This window comes from Manacus vitellinus, unplaced genomic scaffold (assembly GCF_001715985.3).
Source record: "Manacus vitellinus isolate BGI_N305 unplaced genomic scaffold, ASM171598v3 scaffold_47_pilon, whole genome shotgun sequence".
Classification (NCBI taxonomy): domain Eukaryota; kingdom Metazoa; phylum Chordata; class Aves; order Passeriformes; family Pipridae; genus Manacus; species Manacus vitellinus.
In genome coordinates, this window is record NW_021940585.1 from 973,077 (window position 1) to 991,644 (window position 18,568).

Genomic DNA, 18,568 nt, shown 5'->3' on the forward strand with positions numbered 1-18,568 from the left:
CGCCGCCAGGGGGCGCTGCCGCCCCCGCCCGCCCGCCCTCTCAGCGCCCGCCCCGCCCCGCCACGCCCACCGCGACCCCGCGGCGGCCACACCCGCCTGGGGGGGGGCAGCCCGGCTCGGCTCGACCCAGCCCAGCCAAGCCCAGCCCAACGCGGCCCGGCCGCACTCACCGTCGCAGGGAGAGGTCCCGGCCCGCACCACTCGATCCTGCCCCCCCCCCCGTCCGCCTTCCCCTCTCCCGCGCGGCCGGCCCTGATGCGTCAATCGCGCGCGCCGCGAGCCCGCCCCGGGAGTGCCGGGCGTTGCCGGGCAACGGGCCGCCCGCAGCGCCCCCTAGCGGCCCCGCGGGCCCCGCAGAGACAGGGATGGGGCTGGAGCGTGTCCGCGGCTGGGAGGGCTGGTGGCTGGAGCACCGGAGCGGCTCAGGGAGCTGGGGGAAAGCTTTCTCAGCCTGGAGAAAAGGAGGCTCGGGGGGACCTTCTCGCTCTCTGCAACGCCCTGACAGGAAGGGGGAGCCAGGGGAGGGTCGGGCTGTGCTCCCAGGGAACAAGAGGAAACGCCCTCAAGTTGCAGCCCGGGAGGTTTAGGTTGGATGTTGGGGAAAATTTCTTCCCTGAAAGGGCGATCAGGCCCTGGCCCAGGCTGCCGAGGGCAGTGGTGGAGCCACCATGCCTGGAAGCGCTCAAAAAACCTGTGGATGTGACACTTTTGGGACACGGGTTAGTGGTGAACAGCATGGCAGTGCTGGGGGAAGGGTTGGACTCAGTGATCTTACAGGGCTTTTCCAAACTTAAGGATCCTGTGATTCCATGAGTCTCAATTCTCTGTTGCAGCAGAGCCCTCACAGAGCTCCAGGCATGGGCTGTGTGGTGCCCCCCACCCCCATGTGCCGCTCCTGCAGGATGAACCCCCTGGAACTGGCTCTCCGAGGGCTGCTGGAGCCAAGTTGGGAGAGAGGCAGCGGGAGACTGCTTTAGTATCCCAGGATTTTTAAATGAACGCTATTTTTGATCTCTTCCCACACACGCATCTCAACATCTCCAGCAGATCACCTCCAGCTGACAGCCCTGAGCCACCCCCGCTCCCCCCTGCCCTCGAGCTCGCTTCCATCCTGCCTGGGGATGGATTTAAAAACCTGAATCTGTACATACGGTCCTTGTCAGCAACCTGAGATAAATTCCCAGCTAAATGTAGAACAAATTACAACTTAAGAAAATCTGTACATGGAGTTTAAGACCTTATCCTGGCCTGGGGGCAGGGTCAGTCTGTTTGGAGGCTGTATGTGGAATGAGAGTTTGGGGGATTTGTTTGACCTCAGCCATGCTAAGCAAGCAAAGCATTGGCAATACCCAGCAGCTGGAGGTGAGAATTCAGTGTTTAGCAAGGAGGACAGTTTACCACTGCCTTCAGAGCTGGCAGATGCTTGGCCACAGGGGATCTTTAAATCAGCAGTGCCTCGTTCTGTAGACCCAATTCAAGCAGAAATTATTGTGCTGGAGGCAGGTACCAGTATGTTTGTCAGACTACATCATCATCTGGTTCTCCTGGAGCTTGAAGTCAGTAGGGATGTGTGACCAGAGTGGCAGAGCACACTGTCAGTGCATGAGAGATACAGCCTGGAGTAACGGAGCAAAGAGCCATAATATGCCTGCCCACTGCTCGTCTCCACATGCTCCTTGTTTCCCAACAGACACATTAAATTAGCCTCTGTATCCACCTCATGCTGATTTTTCAAGGATATAGATGAAATTTCTGAGAGTGTTGAAGGCCTGTTTGAAACAATCCATGGCTCCCCTACCACCTGAGCTGGTGTGGCCTCACCTTGAGTCCTGGGAGCAGTTTTGGGCACCTCAATGTGAGAAGGATCTGAAGCTATTGGAGAGTGTCCAAAGGAGGGACACAGGGATGGGGAAGGATCTAGAGGGGCCATACGAGGAGTGGCTGAGGTCACTTAGTCTGTTCAGCCTGGAGGAGCCTGAGGTCAAACCTCCTCAGGATCTGCAGCTTCCTCAGGAGGGGGAGCGGAGGGACAGCACCGATCTCTGCTCTGTGTGAGCAGTGACAGGACCTGAGGGAACAGCTGGAGCTGTGTCAGGGGAGGTTTAGGCTGGATATCAGGAAAAGGTTCTTCCCTCAGAGGCTGTTTGGGCACTGAACAGGCTCCCCAGGGCAGTGGTCACAGCCCCAAGGCTGCCAGAGCTCAGGGAGTGTTTGGACAATGCTCTCAGGGACAGGGTTGGATTGAAGAGTTGGAATGTGGTGGAATGACCTTTGGGGTAGATGGTGCTGAGTCTCACGTGCAGCAGAGCTGTTCAGGCCAGCTCTTGTTCCCCCAGGACTTCCTGCAGAATGGCCTGAGCAAAATACAGCTCTCCTGGTGACTCAAGTATTCTCCCAGCCCTGTGCTGGGACATCAGGGGCACAGTTCCCCAGCAGGTGCTCTGGCTTGGCTCTCCAAGGCTGCAATGTGTCCTGGCTCAGTATTTCCTGCACAAGGCAGGCTGGGGAAGCTGCTCTCCCACTGCCAAGCAAACCTGGTTTTCTGCAAATCCGAATGAATACACAGGGTCTGTGTCTGCAGGTCCTGTAGGTTGAGTACACTGAGATGAGGTTCCCAGTGGCCCAACCCCAGGGAACAGATAGACGGATTTGGGAATAGCTGAGGGTTCATCTGAGACAGACAGGACAGAGCCAGGCCAGGCCTGTCTGCCTTCACACCCCCCAGGGACTCCCGGAGTCAGCGTGAGCCAGGCAGTGCTCTGTGCTGTTAGAGGAATGAAGGTGTGCAAGAACTCTGGAAACACAAACCAGACGTGCCCAGGACAGAGCTTTAGCCTGAATAGAGGCAAGACCATTACAAACAATTCTGATTTATGAAAAAAAAATTATTTTAAATACTTTAGTTATAAAAAGTTTTTTGGAGGCTCATGTATTTCTAGACACAAAACTGATGTGTTTTATTGTTAATTATCAAAGAAAGTATTTTATGTTGAAGATTCTGTTCTTAGAAGTTTCCTTTTTTTTCAGGACTCTCATCCCTTTGGTCTCACACCAGACATGTTCTCCATGCTTGCAGGTGTTACGGGAGGAGGGATGATTTGGAGAAGGAAGAGGAGGAAACATTGGAACTGGGTTGACTGTGAGTCACTTAGGTCAAAATTGACAAAAGCCATCACAGGATTTGGGAATATCCTTTAGAGAATGTTCATCCTCTAGAGCATAATCCTCTAGCAGCCAGAGGCACTCAAAGGCTACTGCCAAGTGCCTCCTGGCTTCAGCTCCTGCATGGAGCTGCTTATCTGAGGACATGAATCTGTTGCCAATCTTTGTGCTGCAGTTTCCAGGAGAAAAATACAATTACTGAAAAATTTCTGCTCCTGTTGCAAGCCCTGGATTAAGAAATACCTTTATTCTCTTCCCGTCCAGCTGCCCACTGGATGTTCTTCAGTTGAAAAGAAGGAAGATGTGATTTCTTAGGTCAGAGAAACTGATATTCCTGGAAAAACAGGCCAGGGTCTGCACACTCAGACTCTCCTTCGAGCCTGAGCAGCAACAGGCAGCTCCCGATTCTTCTTCAGTGCTGGTTTACCAGTTTGGGATGGGCAAGATTATTGTGGCTGTGATCATGGAAGAACCCAGACTCTTTGATCCTCCACTTCTCACACGGTAGTTTAGAGTCTGGCTGCACTGTGGAGCAAGTCAGCTGGAGACCTGGGTGAGAAACTTGTGCTCATTGTCAAGGGAGTGGTAGAAGAGGGAACGAGCCTGGGCTCCATCCTTGAGAGGTACAGGGGTTGTGACTGTCACAGTTGTGGTTCATGTTCACCCATAGCTCTCCTGAAATATTCCACAATACCTTCAACTCTTCCTTTTCCACTTTCTCTGGTTCAATACCCCTCTACAAAATCTGTGAAGAAAACACAACATCCCCCCCTGCTTTTCTGCTTTGCAGGGAAGCACTTTTATCCCTGTTTCTCATGGCTGGAAGAGGTTTGCTGGAGCTGTGAAGAGAACTGGGAGCCATCCAGCTGATACAGCAGCACAAGGTCCCTTCCCAGGCTATTGGCAAGGCTGCAGACACCTGATGATGATGATAATCATGACAATAAAACCCACCAACAACTCAGGTGAGTAACAAGACTGCAGCTGTCCATCTAGGGCAGCATTTCTCTGTGACTGCTATGTGAAATTTGTGGAAGGGAGTTTCCAATGAACCTCTGGTGGTATTTCCTAAGTGTAGAGCCAGGACAGATTGTGAGGGGATAAGGAGGAATCTCAGGCATGGGTCTTAAAAGTTATTAGTGCTTTAGACTTGGGAGTCAAACAGGAGCCTCCTCCTAGCCAGACATAAGGCCTTTGTCAAGGCTTGGGTGGTTTCCATGATCTGAACTTTTCAGATATCCATGAGGACATGCTCAAGTCTGGGAGGAGTGGCCATGTGTGTGGGCACCAACAGCATGAACAGGGAGGGTAGAGGACAAGGAGACATGACTCAGTTTGGGGCAGGAATGCTGCTGGAGGTGATGGTCACTGCCTGCAGCCCAGGGAGGGAGTCAGAACATCCCCTGCCTGAGCAGATATCCCCACGCTGTCATCTCACAGCTGTGCCTTCTCTGGTCAGAGAAGCAATGATTCTGGGCAGGGCTCTCATGTCAGGGGCACTTCTTTTAGAAGGGCCAACCATACAAAACTGGCTGCAGTTTCAGTTTAGTAACAAGATGCATCACCTGGAGGGCCTTGGCTGCTTTACCAGATTGTGATCAGCTGAACCCTGACTCCTCATGGCTGTTAGTCTTCCAGGGCCACCCCACTCTTCCTCCTTTGCTGATTTTGTCTGTAGGGGAGTCAGTATTGCCCTGGATCACCGATGGACCATCTCAAGTGATCCATTTGGAATTGTTGCAGTCATGGATGGAAATATTCATGGCAGATTCAGTTTGTTCCCCTGGGAACTGTGGGGTGATGCCACCTTCAGCTGTCTGCAATGTGGCTGTTGTACCCTTCCCTGCAACTGGAGTCAGAGTGGGAACCCTGTGATTACCATTGTCTCCTCTTTGTTCTTTATGGCATAAAATGGGTCCCATGAATGAGACTTAACAGGGAAAATACTCGCAAGTCCAACATCACTGAGACACTTTAAATCACATCTCTGATCCTCCCCCAAGACACCATTACATAACCATTATGTAAACTGTCTCCAAAAAATCTAAGAAATGCCTCTTGTAAAAATACCCCTCCTCCATTATGGAGCTATTGTGAAAACACACTGAGGAGACCAAAAATACTGCCAAGGAGCTATCAAGAGTAAGCCCAAATTCCCACAGGGGAGCCATTGTAAGTAGAACCATAAAAAATGGAAGGATCATTGTACAAATCCCTTCAAAAGGCCCCCATGAGAATACTTCCAAAAATCACACAAAAGATTTTTAATACTGGATGCTTTGTGGGATTTTTTGGTTGGTTTTGTTTTTATGGTCCTTTTAATGGGGTGTTTATTGCTATGCTTTGACATTACAGATCACTTCCAAAATGGCTTCTATGCAGTGTTATTTGGGGCAATTTTAGAATCACCGAGATGTTCCCACTAAATCCATATGGTTTGACTCTTTACAACTGCCTTGATGATTTTCACAATTGTTTCATCAGTGATGCCCTAAGGGCGTTTTCTAAATGTCTCTTCAATGGGGTCACTGAGACTTTTGATAAATTGCTTTGCTGGGGCCTTAGATCTATATATTTTCATAACTGCCTTTGGCTGTGGTTTCTGGTGTGCTGGGTCTGTAGTCCAGGATTTTTTCCAGCTTTCAGAGGAGTCACAAAATGGTTCCTGGGCTGGGACTTGGGATAATTTTTCGAATTCTTATTGGTTCTGTCCTTTAGGTGAGGGCTTAGAGTCAGATCGAGGTTCTGGATTTAGGGGATGTCTTCAGTAATATTGTAAGAGATGTCTCACAAGGGTGATCTGGGAAGCGCTTAAAACAGCCTCCGAGGATGAACTGCCCTCCAGGATGGCCCGTGTCTGTGGGGGTGATGTGGGTGTTCACTGGATCGGATCTGTCAGGCACAATCGGAATGGCCCGAAGGAGCACAGCATCTTGCCCAGCCTCTGCTGAGGGCGCTGCAGTGACACGTGTCTGGGATGTGGCTCAGCCACAGCAGAGCTGCAGCAGTGCCCGAGCGCCACGCGAGGGCAGGGGAGCTCCGAGGCTGCTCCTGCAGCGCCACAGGGAAAGGCTCTTCCCAGCCCCGGTGTTGTAAGAACTGCATAAACTCTGTGTGTGTGTGTGTGTGTGTGACAGTGGCTGGAAAGACCCCTGGGGTTTCCTCTGACACCTCCAAACAGAATATAATGAATGGTCCCTCTAAGCTTCCCAGGGCAGTATTTGAGTATCAGAACCACAGAATGGCCTAGGTTGGAAGGGACCTTAAAGAACATCTTGTTCTACACCTTTATCACGGGTAGGGATACCTTCCTCTAGCCCAGGTTGCTCCAAGCCCTGTCCAACCTGGCCTTGAACACATCCACGGATGGGGCAGCCACAGCTTCTCTGGGCAACCTGTGCCAGGGCCTCCCCACCCTCACAGGGAAGAATTTCTCCCCAAAATCCCATCCAACCCTGCCCTCTGGCAGTGGGAAGCCATTCCCTCTTGTCCTGTCATTCCGTCCCTTGTCCAAAGTCCCTCTCCAGCTCTCCTGGAGCCCCTTTAGGCCCTGGAAGGGGCTCTAAGGTCTCCCTGGAGTCTTCCCTTCTGCAGGCTGAACAGCCCCAACTCTCCCAGCCTGACTCCAGAGCAGAGGGGCTCCAGCCCTCAGAGCATCTCCTTGGCCTCCTCTGGAATTGCTCCAGCAGGTCCATGTTCTTCCTGTACTGAGGACCTCAGAGCTGGAGGCAGCACTGCCTGACGCAGGTGGGGTCTCACCTGAGCAGAGCAGGGGGGCAGAATCCCCCCCTCAGATGCTGCCCACAGCTCGTTTGATGCAGCCCCAGACATGGAGGGTTTCTGGGCTGAAACATGAGTATGTTGTGTCCAGTACAACACTGAGCAGGATCTGGGAATTGTTCCTGTGCCCAGGCCTTGGCATGGGGCTGTGTTGCTCTCTGCAGAAGCCACCTGCTGGCTGCCACAGGGACCAGTGGCTGGAGCTGCTGCCACTGGGATCAGTCTCTTATCACTTTAACTGACTGTGCTCCCAATGGCCATGTACCTTAGGGACATCTACTCACCTCTGCACTCGTGGTGATTGTGCACCAAGGGGAGACCATGTCCCTGATATCTTGTGAGGAAGTAACTGTGGGACCCACCATGTCTCTGCCTCCCCTTCACCCTTATGGAGTGGGTTTTCACCCAGATCAAGACCTTCCATTTCACTCACAACCAAGTGACCCATAGAGGATGTCAGTGTAACCTGGGAAGGGTCATACAGTGTGTTTTGCTGTCATATCCACTGTGCTGACACAAGAAGTATGGGATGGACAGTCTGGGGCACAGGACTCGACAGCAGTGGGCCTGTGGGGCAGTTTGAAGGTTTTCTGGTTGGAGAGAGGCAGAACCACGCTGGAGAAGACAGAGAGTCATTGCCCCAAGCCTGTTGGGAACAGTGTGTGTGTCCAGCCTCTTCTACCTGGGCACCTTGAGTTAGCCAAGGTCCAATTTCTTTTTTTCTTTCCCTTTCAAATCTAGAAACTCTACAGCCTGCACTGGAACAGCCCAGACTCACTAAGGCTGGCAGGATGAATCCCATCCAGCTCAGAACCATTAGTTAACCCTCTTTGTTCTGTTTCTAGTGAGCTCTAACTTCTGGTAGATTCTGGGGTTTTTTTTCCCCCTTTTAAGAAGTTTTCATTGGAGCAAAACTGTCATTTGAAAAAAAAGGCATTTTCAGCTTGGAAGGATTTGTTTCTGGAAGGTGAATTGCATCTCACCCTATGGTGTGCACATGGTGAGGCAGCTGCAATTTCTGCTGTCGTTTTGAGCATGTGGGAGGCATTAAGAGGTGAGAGCTGGTTCCCTGGACATGGTGTTTGGAACTCAGACCCTCAGTTTAGGATGAAGGACTTTATATGCTGATTTTTTTCTCTCTTTCACTTGGTTGATAAAATTAACTTCACTATAAGCTCCCCTAGGCTTTGTTAACAGCAGTCATTAGGGACTGCTAGGAAGGACAAAAAGGACTTCCAGGATGTGTCTGTATTCCTGATCACAGCTGAGGCAATGGCAGAGCAGGTATTTCAGGGGGAGGAAGCTGCTGCTAAGAGTTGGAGAAAAGATCCCTGTGGAAGTGAAATGTCAGAAGCCAGGGGCAGGTGTTTGAGGAAGGTAAGTAAGAGGCTTCAGTTAAGTTAGAGAAGGAAATACCTCTTGCCAGAGCTGCTGTGTAGAGAGGGGAAAGGTTCTGTGAGTGACCTGGGGTGGGGGATTTAGCATCTGTTACTTGTGATCCAGAACACAGACCTCAAGGGGTCTGCTTCTGCAGCACCTCTTCCTGTGACATGCCTCTCCAGACTTCTGTGTAGATGATTTTTAAGGTCTCTTCCAGCACAAACCATTCCATGATTCCATGCTTTTCTCTCTGCCCCCTCTCCTTATACCAACTGCTAAAGGTATCTGCAGCTGCCTGAGGAGATACAGAACGGCCTGTGTGGTACAACTTCTCTGATGCAAAACCTTTTTGGTGTTTCTTGCTCACATGGAGGACAAGGAAGGTGGTGGTGCAGCATGTGCAGTGTCTGACTGTGGCTTCTTGACTGTGTGTTCTGCTTTGTTGTTTGAAGACTGGGATTTTCAGATAAACCTGCAGGAGAAGGGGCTCTCCAAAAATCCTGAGCTCAATGCGCTTGTTCTGTGGAGATCTGGAGGGCAGGTGAGGGCTCCTGCTGTGGCATAGGAGTAAAATCCAAAGGACCAGTGCTCCACTTCAGCCACAGGAACAGCCAGCACTGCAGTGACAGGGTTGGCCTGTTAAAGAATCCATTCAGTGCTGGTGGCTTGGGGTCCATGTGCAGTGAGAGCGGCAGGTTGAGCTCTGGTGAACAGGGGAAAGGAGGCTGTGAACTGCTGACCCTTTGCATCACAAAGGTCCGGGGACCTGTGGCCCAGCAAGGGGACCCATCACTCAGAGACACAGCAGGAGCCAATGACCCCCAGAGTTTCCCACCCTTAGACTGTGAGATGATAAAAGCCCAGGGGTTCCTTTGTTCGGGTTCCTCCTCAGATGCACCAGCTCGAGCTCTTACTTTTTTATTTAGTTATTGCACCATGATTAAATTATTTTAAGGCTCTGGAGGTCTGAGGCTCTGCTATGGGAAACCTGTGGCCAAGCAGGTGAGGAAACCTGGTCTGACTGTGTCAGTGTGGGGGGGAGCAGCTGCGCAGGGACCTTGGTCACAGCTCAGATGGTGGGAGAGTGACTTCCAGAGTGGCTCCTGGATGGGCAGACAGGGAAGTTTCCTTAACAGGCCCAACCTCTGTGTGATGGGCATGTGCTCCCCTGGGAATTGCCATTTCCTTCACACTGGCCTAGGTGCAGCCTTGTCAGTGCATCCCCACCACTGCTTGTGCTCTCTCTGCAGAGTGTGCAGGGCTTCAGCCTGGCTGTCATGGCACAGATCTCCTCAGCCTATTCCACTAATGCTTCATGTCTCAGAAAGGCTCTAGCAGGACAGGCCTTGCAGTCAGGTCAAACCTCTCATCCCCCACAAGCCTCTGGGGCTCTGGGATGTTCCTTATTCACAGAATCATGGAATCGATTAGGTTGGAAAAGAACTTCAAGACCATTGAGTCCAACCTGTGACTGAGCCCCACCTTGACAACTAGACCAGAGCACTGATGCCACATCCAGTCGTTCCTTGAACACCTTCAGGGGTGGGGACTCCACCACTGCCCTGGGCAGCCCCTTCCAATGCCTTAAAACCCTTTCAGTGAAGAAATTCTTCCTGATGTCCAACCTGAACCTCCCCTGGTGCTCCAGCACTTCAATGTCTTTCTTGAAGTGAGCCCCCAGCACTTGTTAAAAGAGAGAATTGGACTCTTCAAAGCTTTGCTCACTTGGCTCACACCTGACACCTTCAGATCTGTGGTGCAGTTTTATTTCTCTTATAAGTGATTTTATTCTGCGCGGGGTGATGAGGGGTGTCTGTAACAGAAATGGACTCACAGAAACAAGACTGTGAAGCAAGAGGAAGAAGTGGTGCAGCAAAGACGGAAAGATGGGGATGGATGGAGAATTTGAACAGCCAGGCAGTCACAGCAAGGCAAATAAGGCCAGCCAAGCCATGGAAACTGGACTGGAACCTGCTTTGCCTTTTTGTCTCTTTTTCCTTTGCCCCTAATGTAACTGAACATGTGTGTGTCCATTGTGACATTCCCCTCACTGTGCTCCTCAAATGTCTTCAATGTGGTGACAAAAGGAAATGTGAAACTCCAGCTGTGGAACTTTTCCAAACCAGAAGTATAAAAAAAAGAAAACAGAGGAGGGGAGAAGGAAATTAAGATCTAAATGTGAGAGTGGGAGAAGAAGGAAGAGAAGAGGTGGATTAGAGGGGCTGGGAGAGGAAAATAATCCAGTTATTTTAATTGATTGATTAAATTGGCAAAATTGCAGGAGAAAAACAGAAAATTAAAAGCATAAAAGGCTTTTTTTCCTGAGGGCTTGGAGCTAAAAGCACTGCAGATTTTTTGGTGCAATTGTTTTTCTGTTTGTTAATTGGCTCTGTGGGGCAGCACAGCAAAGGGGAGGAAGAGCCCAGCTGTGTAGGGCTGGGCTCCCTCTGGGCACCCCTTGAACCTCAATGGCAAATTGGGACCCAGCTTACCATCTGCTTTTTCCTTGAGGATCAGGGTCACTTTAGCTGTGTTGCTGAAGGCTGTAGTTTCCTGAACAGATGATATTAGGAAAAGTTGTCATTGCCACCAAAATGCCTCATCTGGCTCCATCCTCTGCTCCTCTCCTGGTCCAGGAAATCACCCATAAAGAAAGTGACCTTTTGTTGTTGTTGTTGTTGAGAATTAACCTCAAACCATTCCTAGGTGGTGTGGAGCAGCTGCTGGATTTTATCCCTGAACTGGCAGCAACTCAGGATCAGCTCTTCCCACACACCATGGTACAAACATGGATATAGAATGATGTTTTTGAGAGGAGGAGTCCGTTTTTGCCGCTACTCACAACATTCCTGGTCCTTTGCTTTCTCCTACATCTTGGCTGTGAAAGTCATAGCAGTAAGTGTAAACTCCCCATTATTATTATTATTATTATTATTATTATTGTTATTATTATTATTATTATTTCCAGTGTTTGTGGTCAACTGTATGTTTGGATGAGACCAACTGTGCCTCTCCCTCTGCTTCCTTCCTGTGCCTCACAGTGTGCTGGGAAAACTGTACTGGAGGCTGGGAGTGTGTTGGACAATGGAAGAATCAGGACCATGGGTCATGTTCTACAGGCTGAAAGTTTTCTTTGTCTCTAAGGCTGTCCCAGAGTGCTGGACAAGGAAGGGAGACAATACCCCAAAGAATATAGACTCTCCCTAAGCAAAGAAAATGCTGTCATCAGGAGTAGGAGAAAATGTGAGATTAGTTTGTAGATGGCTTTGCTGTCAACTTGATTTATGCTTTAGGAAATCAGCTAATCGGTGTAAAGAAAAAGATCTTAGAATATGTCTGTGTGATGTGACTGGTTGGCCAGTCTCCTCTGGGTTTAGGTTGTTGTTGATGTGGTGTCACTCATTACTTTGAAACACAGAGCTGTGTTCCTTGTGATGACGGCATCTCCCATGTCCCCTGGCGGGTCCTGCTCTTTATTTTGCTTTTTCTTTCAGAACACTTTGAAAAGGAATAAATAAAAAATGGATTCTGACTGTCCTGATGTTCGCAGTCCCTGTGTGATGATAGTCATAAATGAATGAACAGTTCCTTAACATTGTTGAAGTACTTTGGCAGCTTGGCATTCTGCCCTTTTACTTTTGGGTGATGGAAACTGCACTGAGTAATGAAAGAGCAGGTTTGATTTTTTAGTGGTGAAAAGGTGTCCTTTTACTCTCCATGTTTTAGTCACCAAAAGGTTCTGTCTACAGCATGTCTTCTTTCCCACTTTGGAGTTCAAACATTCTAATTAATAATGTATCAGGGGAGGTGCCACAGAAGTGGTCAAGGTGTTTAACTCTGTTTATCACTGACCAGTATTTGAGTGGGATTCTTCTTCCTCACAAATTGCAGGGAAGCTACTCCAGTTTTGAGCCATTCAGGAAGCTGGAGCTTTTTCCTGTTTTCCAGGTTAGCTTTTCACTCAGCTTTTCTTGTGATTTTTCCCAAGGATCAGCTTGACAGTTGTGTGTACAATGACATCCTCGATACATCTGAAGAGAAGATGCAAGATCTGGACTTTGCTGTGTACCTGGGAACATAGCTGGAGAGATTTTGCACATACTTCACTTTCATCCAGGGTTTAAGAAATCTCTGAGCAGGATATTTCCCAGAAAACTTCTGCTTCCCAACAGAATACTTCCCAGAATAGGAGGAAAGTGTACTGGCCAGAGAAATGAGAACAAACTGTTAACTCTTCAGCCCCTTGCAGTTCTGCCTCCTCTGCACCATGTCTATCACCTTTCAAAGTGGTTCCTCTCCCTCCTCTGGGCATGGGAAGCACCCAGGTGGAAGCAAGGCACATTTCAGATGGATCTGTGGCTTTATTCCTGGGATCCCCAGTCACCATGCTCATACCTGAAGGCTCTGAGGACAGCCAGCTCTTGGCTGCATGAGGCAGCACGGCCTTACCCAGCACAGGATGCCATGAGGTGGATGCTCCCTGCTCTGCCCTGGCTCCCTGCTCTCTTTGGGGTCCAACCCAGTGTCTCTTGGAGCTGAGGACTCTGTGAGGTCATCTACAACTGCCTTGTGAGGGGAAGAAGGGGGGCAGGCCCTGATCTCTTCTCTGTGGAGACCAGTGACAGAAGCCAAGGCAATGGGCCTGAAGTTGTGTCAGGGGAGGTTTAAGTTGGAGATTAGAAAAAGGTTCTTCCCCCAGAGGGTGGCCGGTCACTGAACAGGCTCCCCATGGCAGTGGGCACAGCACCAAGGCTACCAGAGCTCAGGGAGTGTTTGGATGATCCTCTCAGGCACATGGTGTGACTCTTGGGGATGGGCCTGTGCAGGGCCAGGAGCTGGACTCGATGATCCTTGTGGGTCCCTTCCAATTTGGCATCTTCTGTGATTCTGTGATCCATCAGTTCTCACCTTTTTCTGTACCAGTTTGCCCACTGTTTACTGTTCCACCTGGAAACTCTGACAGAGACCATGGAATGCAGCAGATACAAGGGAAACCTCCACCATGGGCAGTGGAGATTGAAGATCACAGTCTTTCACTTGGAGAACAAAGGCCAATACATTTGGTCCTCTTGATACTCCTGCTCTGGACTACACCAACCAGCACCCCCTTCCTGTGATGGAAGGAAGCAGTGTATGGGGATTCAGGTCTGGAAGCACTGTGGCCATATGGAGAAACATTGGGTCTGGATGGTAGGGAAAAGATCTCAGCAGGAATTACAGCTAACAAAATATTCACAGACAAAAAGCTAAGATGAAGTGCCTCAGTTTTGCTTCCAGGAGTCCAAACCAGCAAACCTGTTGTGAATGAGAGAGTCTGGAAGTTCCCATTCATGTCTGGGACAGTAATGGTTCTTGGGGTGTGCTTGGAAGAGATTTCCTGAAAATGTGAAAACTGCTGAGGTCACCTGCCAGACCTGATGTGTGGTCCATCCCAGTCTCAAAGATGGGTTTTCATCCTCCAAAATGTGTGTTTTCCTTTGGCCTCCAAGGAGGCTGGTACCAGATATTGCCATCCCATGCACGGTTTGCTCCTTGGCAGTGCTGCCATCCCAAGCATTCCCAATCATGGCCCAGTCTTCCAGAAATCACAATGTTGGTGGAAAACACAATAAGATTGAAAAAACAACACTGTAGGGTGCTTGTTCCACTGGCTTTGTTTCAGAGGAGCTGCACATCTACAGCCAGGAGGGCTGAATGAGTGAAAAATGGACATTTGAGTGTGCCTACAAACTGCCTCCACATTGTCCTGTTAGACAATGCTTCCGGGTCCCTCAGGGCCAACATCCTCCTGAAACATGCCATCTCTGCCCTTCAGGGTGTCCTGGCAGTGCCTTGCTGACGTGCAGGGGAAACCTCAAAGGTGCCCAGCCCTGACAATGGCTTCCAGAGCAGCTCTGCCTGTCACCCAGCCACCCCCAAGGCCTCTGTCTCCAATAAGCCTCCTCAGCCAAAATGCAGCCCACAAGGCAGTGTGGCCTCATCCTCCTCCCTTTCAACGTGTCCCACCACTCCTGTGCCTGTTGCTCACTCAGACTATTGCAGTGTGTGCCCATCAGCTCAGAACTGTGACCTTATTGCACTGGGACTCCCAACCCAGCTTCACTTAAAAACCATAGAAGCTGAACAATTTGGGCCAGAAGGGACATTAAAGTTCATCTTGTTCCAGTCCCTGCCATGGGCAGGGACCCCTTTCACTATCCCAGGCTGCTCCAAGCCCCATCCAACCTGGCCTTGGACACTTCCAGGGATGGGGCAGCCACAGCTTCTCTGGGCAACCTGTGCCAGGGCCTCCCCACCCTCACAGGGAAGAATTTTTCCCCAATATCTAATCAAATCTACTCTTTGGCAGTGGGAAGCCATTCCCCCTTGTCCTGTCACTCCAGGCCCTTGTCCAAAGTCCTTCTCCAGCTCTCTTGGAGCCCCTTTAGGCACTGGAAGGGGCTCTAAGGTCTTCCTGGAGTCTTTCCTTCTCCAGGCTGAACACTTCCCAGCTCTCCCAGCCTGTCTCAATAGCAGAGGGGCTCCAGTCCTGTGATCAACTTAGTGGCCTGCTCTGGACAGGTCCACATCTGTCTTGTGTTGGTGGCCTGAGAACTGGAGGCAGCACTGCAGGTGAGGTCTCACAAGAGCAGAGCAGAGGGGGAGAACGCCCTCTCTAACCTACTGGTCACAGCCAACTTGTCCAACCATGACGTGCAGCTCACTGGCTGCTGCCTGGGGCTCTTTGGCAGCCAGACCTCTTCCAACCGGGAGCAATCCTGCTACAGGGAGGGGCCCGTTCATAAACTTCTCTCTCCCTCCCTTTTTGGCACACATCCCCTTCCAAAGGTTGGAATCCAAGGGAGCCCTGTCTCCAGTGAAAAGGCTCACAATGCCTCAAGGACATCTAGTTGCTTTTGGGAGGCTCATGCTAACATCTGGTGGCCTTGAAGAGGATCATATGGAAGGGAGGTATCCAGGCAGCTAAAGCTCAGTCTAGGAGGCAGAAGAGCAGCCTCATGAATTCTTGCTGGTGGAGGATGGGGAACGAGAACTTCTCTCTGTTCTGGGCCTGCTGAGGTTGTTTCACACTTCCCTTGGTGATCAGAAGTGGGTAACACAGTTTGACTCCTGCTTGCCTGAAGGTGGGAAGCCTGGCACCAGTATGGGCAGAACCACCTGCTAAGAAGGGAGATGGAGTGGTGTAGGTTTGCTTTTTCTTTTTTATTTTAATAATTATTGAATTTAGTGTTTGGTAGGGTGGAAAGCCATGTGTTCACTGTTAGAGATGTGGTGAAAGGCACTTTAATGAACATTTGCCAGAGAGTTTGTACTTTGGATTTATGGCCTGCAGCGGCAATGGGAGGATGCTGGTTTCTGTTTCCTGCACCTCTACAGTTCCATAAACTTTTACTGTTTCTCAGGCACCTCTTTGGTGAGCACAGAACATGCTCTGTGTTTATGCTCCCTCCTTTCCCCTGAGTAATCCTGCATGGAATACATCTCAGAGAGGGCTTCAGGGTGTGTTTGCTCTAAATGGTCTCCGATGGGCTCCTGTGGCCTTGGGGGAGCAGAGGGAACAAGTTTCATTCCTGCTCCCTGACAAGCTTGTGCTCAGTTAAGCAGGGGACTGTGACTTGTGTCAATGACAGTGGGGTTTATTTTAGAGTCTCTTCTAATTAGAGGTTTCCTTATGGAGTAAGGATATGTGCTAGGGAATTCAGGTTTATGCTGGGGATCACAGAATCATAGAATGGCCTGGGTTGGAAGGGACCTTAAAGCTCATCTCATTCCACCCCCTGCCACAGGGAGGGACAACTTCCACTATTCCAGGTTGCTCCAAGCCCTGTCCAACCTGGCCTTGGACACTTCCAGGGATGGGCAGCCACACTTCTCTGGGCAACCTGTGCCAGGGCCTCCCCACCCTCACAGGGAAGAATTTTTCCCCAATATCTAATCAAATCTACTCTTTGGCAGTGTGAAGCCATTCCCCCTTGTCCTGTCACTCCAGGCCCCTTCAGGTACTGAAAGGCCTCAATTAAGTCACCCTGGAGCCTTCTCTTCTCCAGGCTGAACAGTCCCAGTTGTCTCAGCCTTTCCCTGCAGGAGAGGTGCTCCATCTCTCTAATGAACTTGGAAGCCCTCCCCTGGACTTGCTCCAACAGGCTGATCCCACTTCTGAAGGAACATTCAGAAGAGAATTGACCTAGGATGAGTCTTTCCCAGTCCTGTGCACATGAGCAGCCCTAAGAACATGGAAGAAAATGGCTCACTGTTTTTAATGAGAACGGATTTTGAGCATCTGTAGCATATTACAAGTCTGGATCAGGATTCAAGTCTCACAACAGGCCATGTTTTTCACAATTCCCACCTAAAGACCATAGCAAAGCTTTGGATTTTGTCACTACATTTGGGGTTCCCACCCTCTTCTCTAATCCTTGGATCCCTTTCCTCTGATTTTCTGCTGATCTCTCAAGTTTTTCTTCTTGAGAAAAGACTACATGGCTCATCTGCAGAGGAGGGAAGCAGAGCCAGGCTCTGTCTGGGTAGTGTGGCTTTGCATGGGAGACCCTGTTATATGATGTCCTTAAACTTTCATGCAGCAGACTCTGTCCTGCTCATGAACTCAACCCCCTGAGCAGCAGATCATGGGGTACAGCAGGTAGCTCTGGTCCACAGGATCTGGAGAAGGACCCTGCTGGTGCAGTTCTGTTGCATAAAGGTGGGTGATTTGGCTCTTCCCTCTGGAGAAGAAGGGTGGGGAGGATGGTGCTAGCTCATGTGGACACAAAGCAATTTCCCTGCCCTCACTCAGGGAATGCACCCAGACAGCACCCGAGGCACGGCAGCCCAGCTGGGCTGGGAGAGGCAGCTGCCCAGAGAACCACCAAGGTGCTCCTCAAATGCAAGAGGACAGAAACCAGCCACTGGTCAGCAACGAGGCTCATTTATTATCTCACAAGAACGAGTGACAAACAGCTGCAGTAACATCAGCAGAACCAAAGCTTTGCCCAGGGCCTGAGCTCTGACCGTGGGGCTCCCTGCTGCACCGGGTGGCACTGGGAGGGTTTGTGATGGAGAGGATGGATCTGGGAGATCCCTGAGCTGCAGGGAGTGAATTTGAGGCTGTTCCCAATGGCCTATGTCCTCCTGATGCCATCATCCCACAATGCTGATTTCTGTTCCCTCCTTCTACACAAGCTGCCTGCCCTTAAAATAGGAGAAGGCAAGTGCAGTCCCCGGAACAGCTGTGCTGTGTCTGGGACATGTATCCAGAACCAGCAGCCTCTTCCAGAAAGGAGGTCTGGGGGCAGTGAAGGAGCCAGACCCCATTTTCACCACACCTGAGCAGGAACCAGGTGACTACAGACAGGAGTGCCCCCCCAGCTGTGCTGTGGTGTGTGAAGCGGGGACAGAGGGAGCCCGGTGTGCCCCAGGGTGCCTTGGCCGGGTGCTGCTGAGTGACCTCAGGCACAGCATGTGGGTTTTTCCGGGAAACTGTTTGGGTTTGGCTGCTGTGGGTTTCAGAGACCCCTTGTGAGACACTGTGGGTCAGATTGAAAGATGGGCTGAGCATCCCCAGCTCCTGGTATCTGCTGCAAGTGAGGGTCCTGCCCAACCCATAAGGCTCCCAGTGAATGAGTGGAGACTCCCAAAAATAGAGGCAGTCCAAACCTTAGGTGCACACATGGATATGCTGCTTTTAACCCACTTCTGCTCTTCCAGTTGATGGCATGGGGCAGACACCAGCCCATTTCCAGGGGTGTGTGGGACCTGCAGAGAACCCTGGAGGACAAGGTCTGAGGTCCCTGTGGGTGGCCATGTCACCGCAGTCGGACATTTCCATGTGTTGCCACAGAGCAATGGCTTTTGCTAAGATGTCTCTGCCTCAGAAGACACACTTGGCTTCACTCCTCCTGGCTGGCGATGCTGCAGGACGAGGAGGAGGAGGGGGGGTCTCCCTAACCCACTTCCTGAGCTGGTGGGGCTCTCTCCCAGGTGGTTCCCAGCAGGAGTGACCCAGGCAGGGGTTATCTCCTCCCATGGGCAGCCCTGAGTGTCTGGAGCTCAGTCAGAGCCCTTCCAAGCGAGGGGCAGCTGGCAGAGTGGTGCCTGTTGCCCAGGCAGGTATGACGGGGTTGAGGGTAGACAGGTTGTACTGGTACTTTACAGGGGGCAGCCTGTGTCACCTCGCTGGCTCCCCGGCGCTGGGGCTGGCCCTCGGCGTGGGCTGTGGGGCTGTTCCGCACGGCTGCGCCCAGGAGGG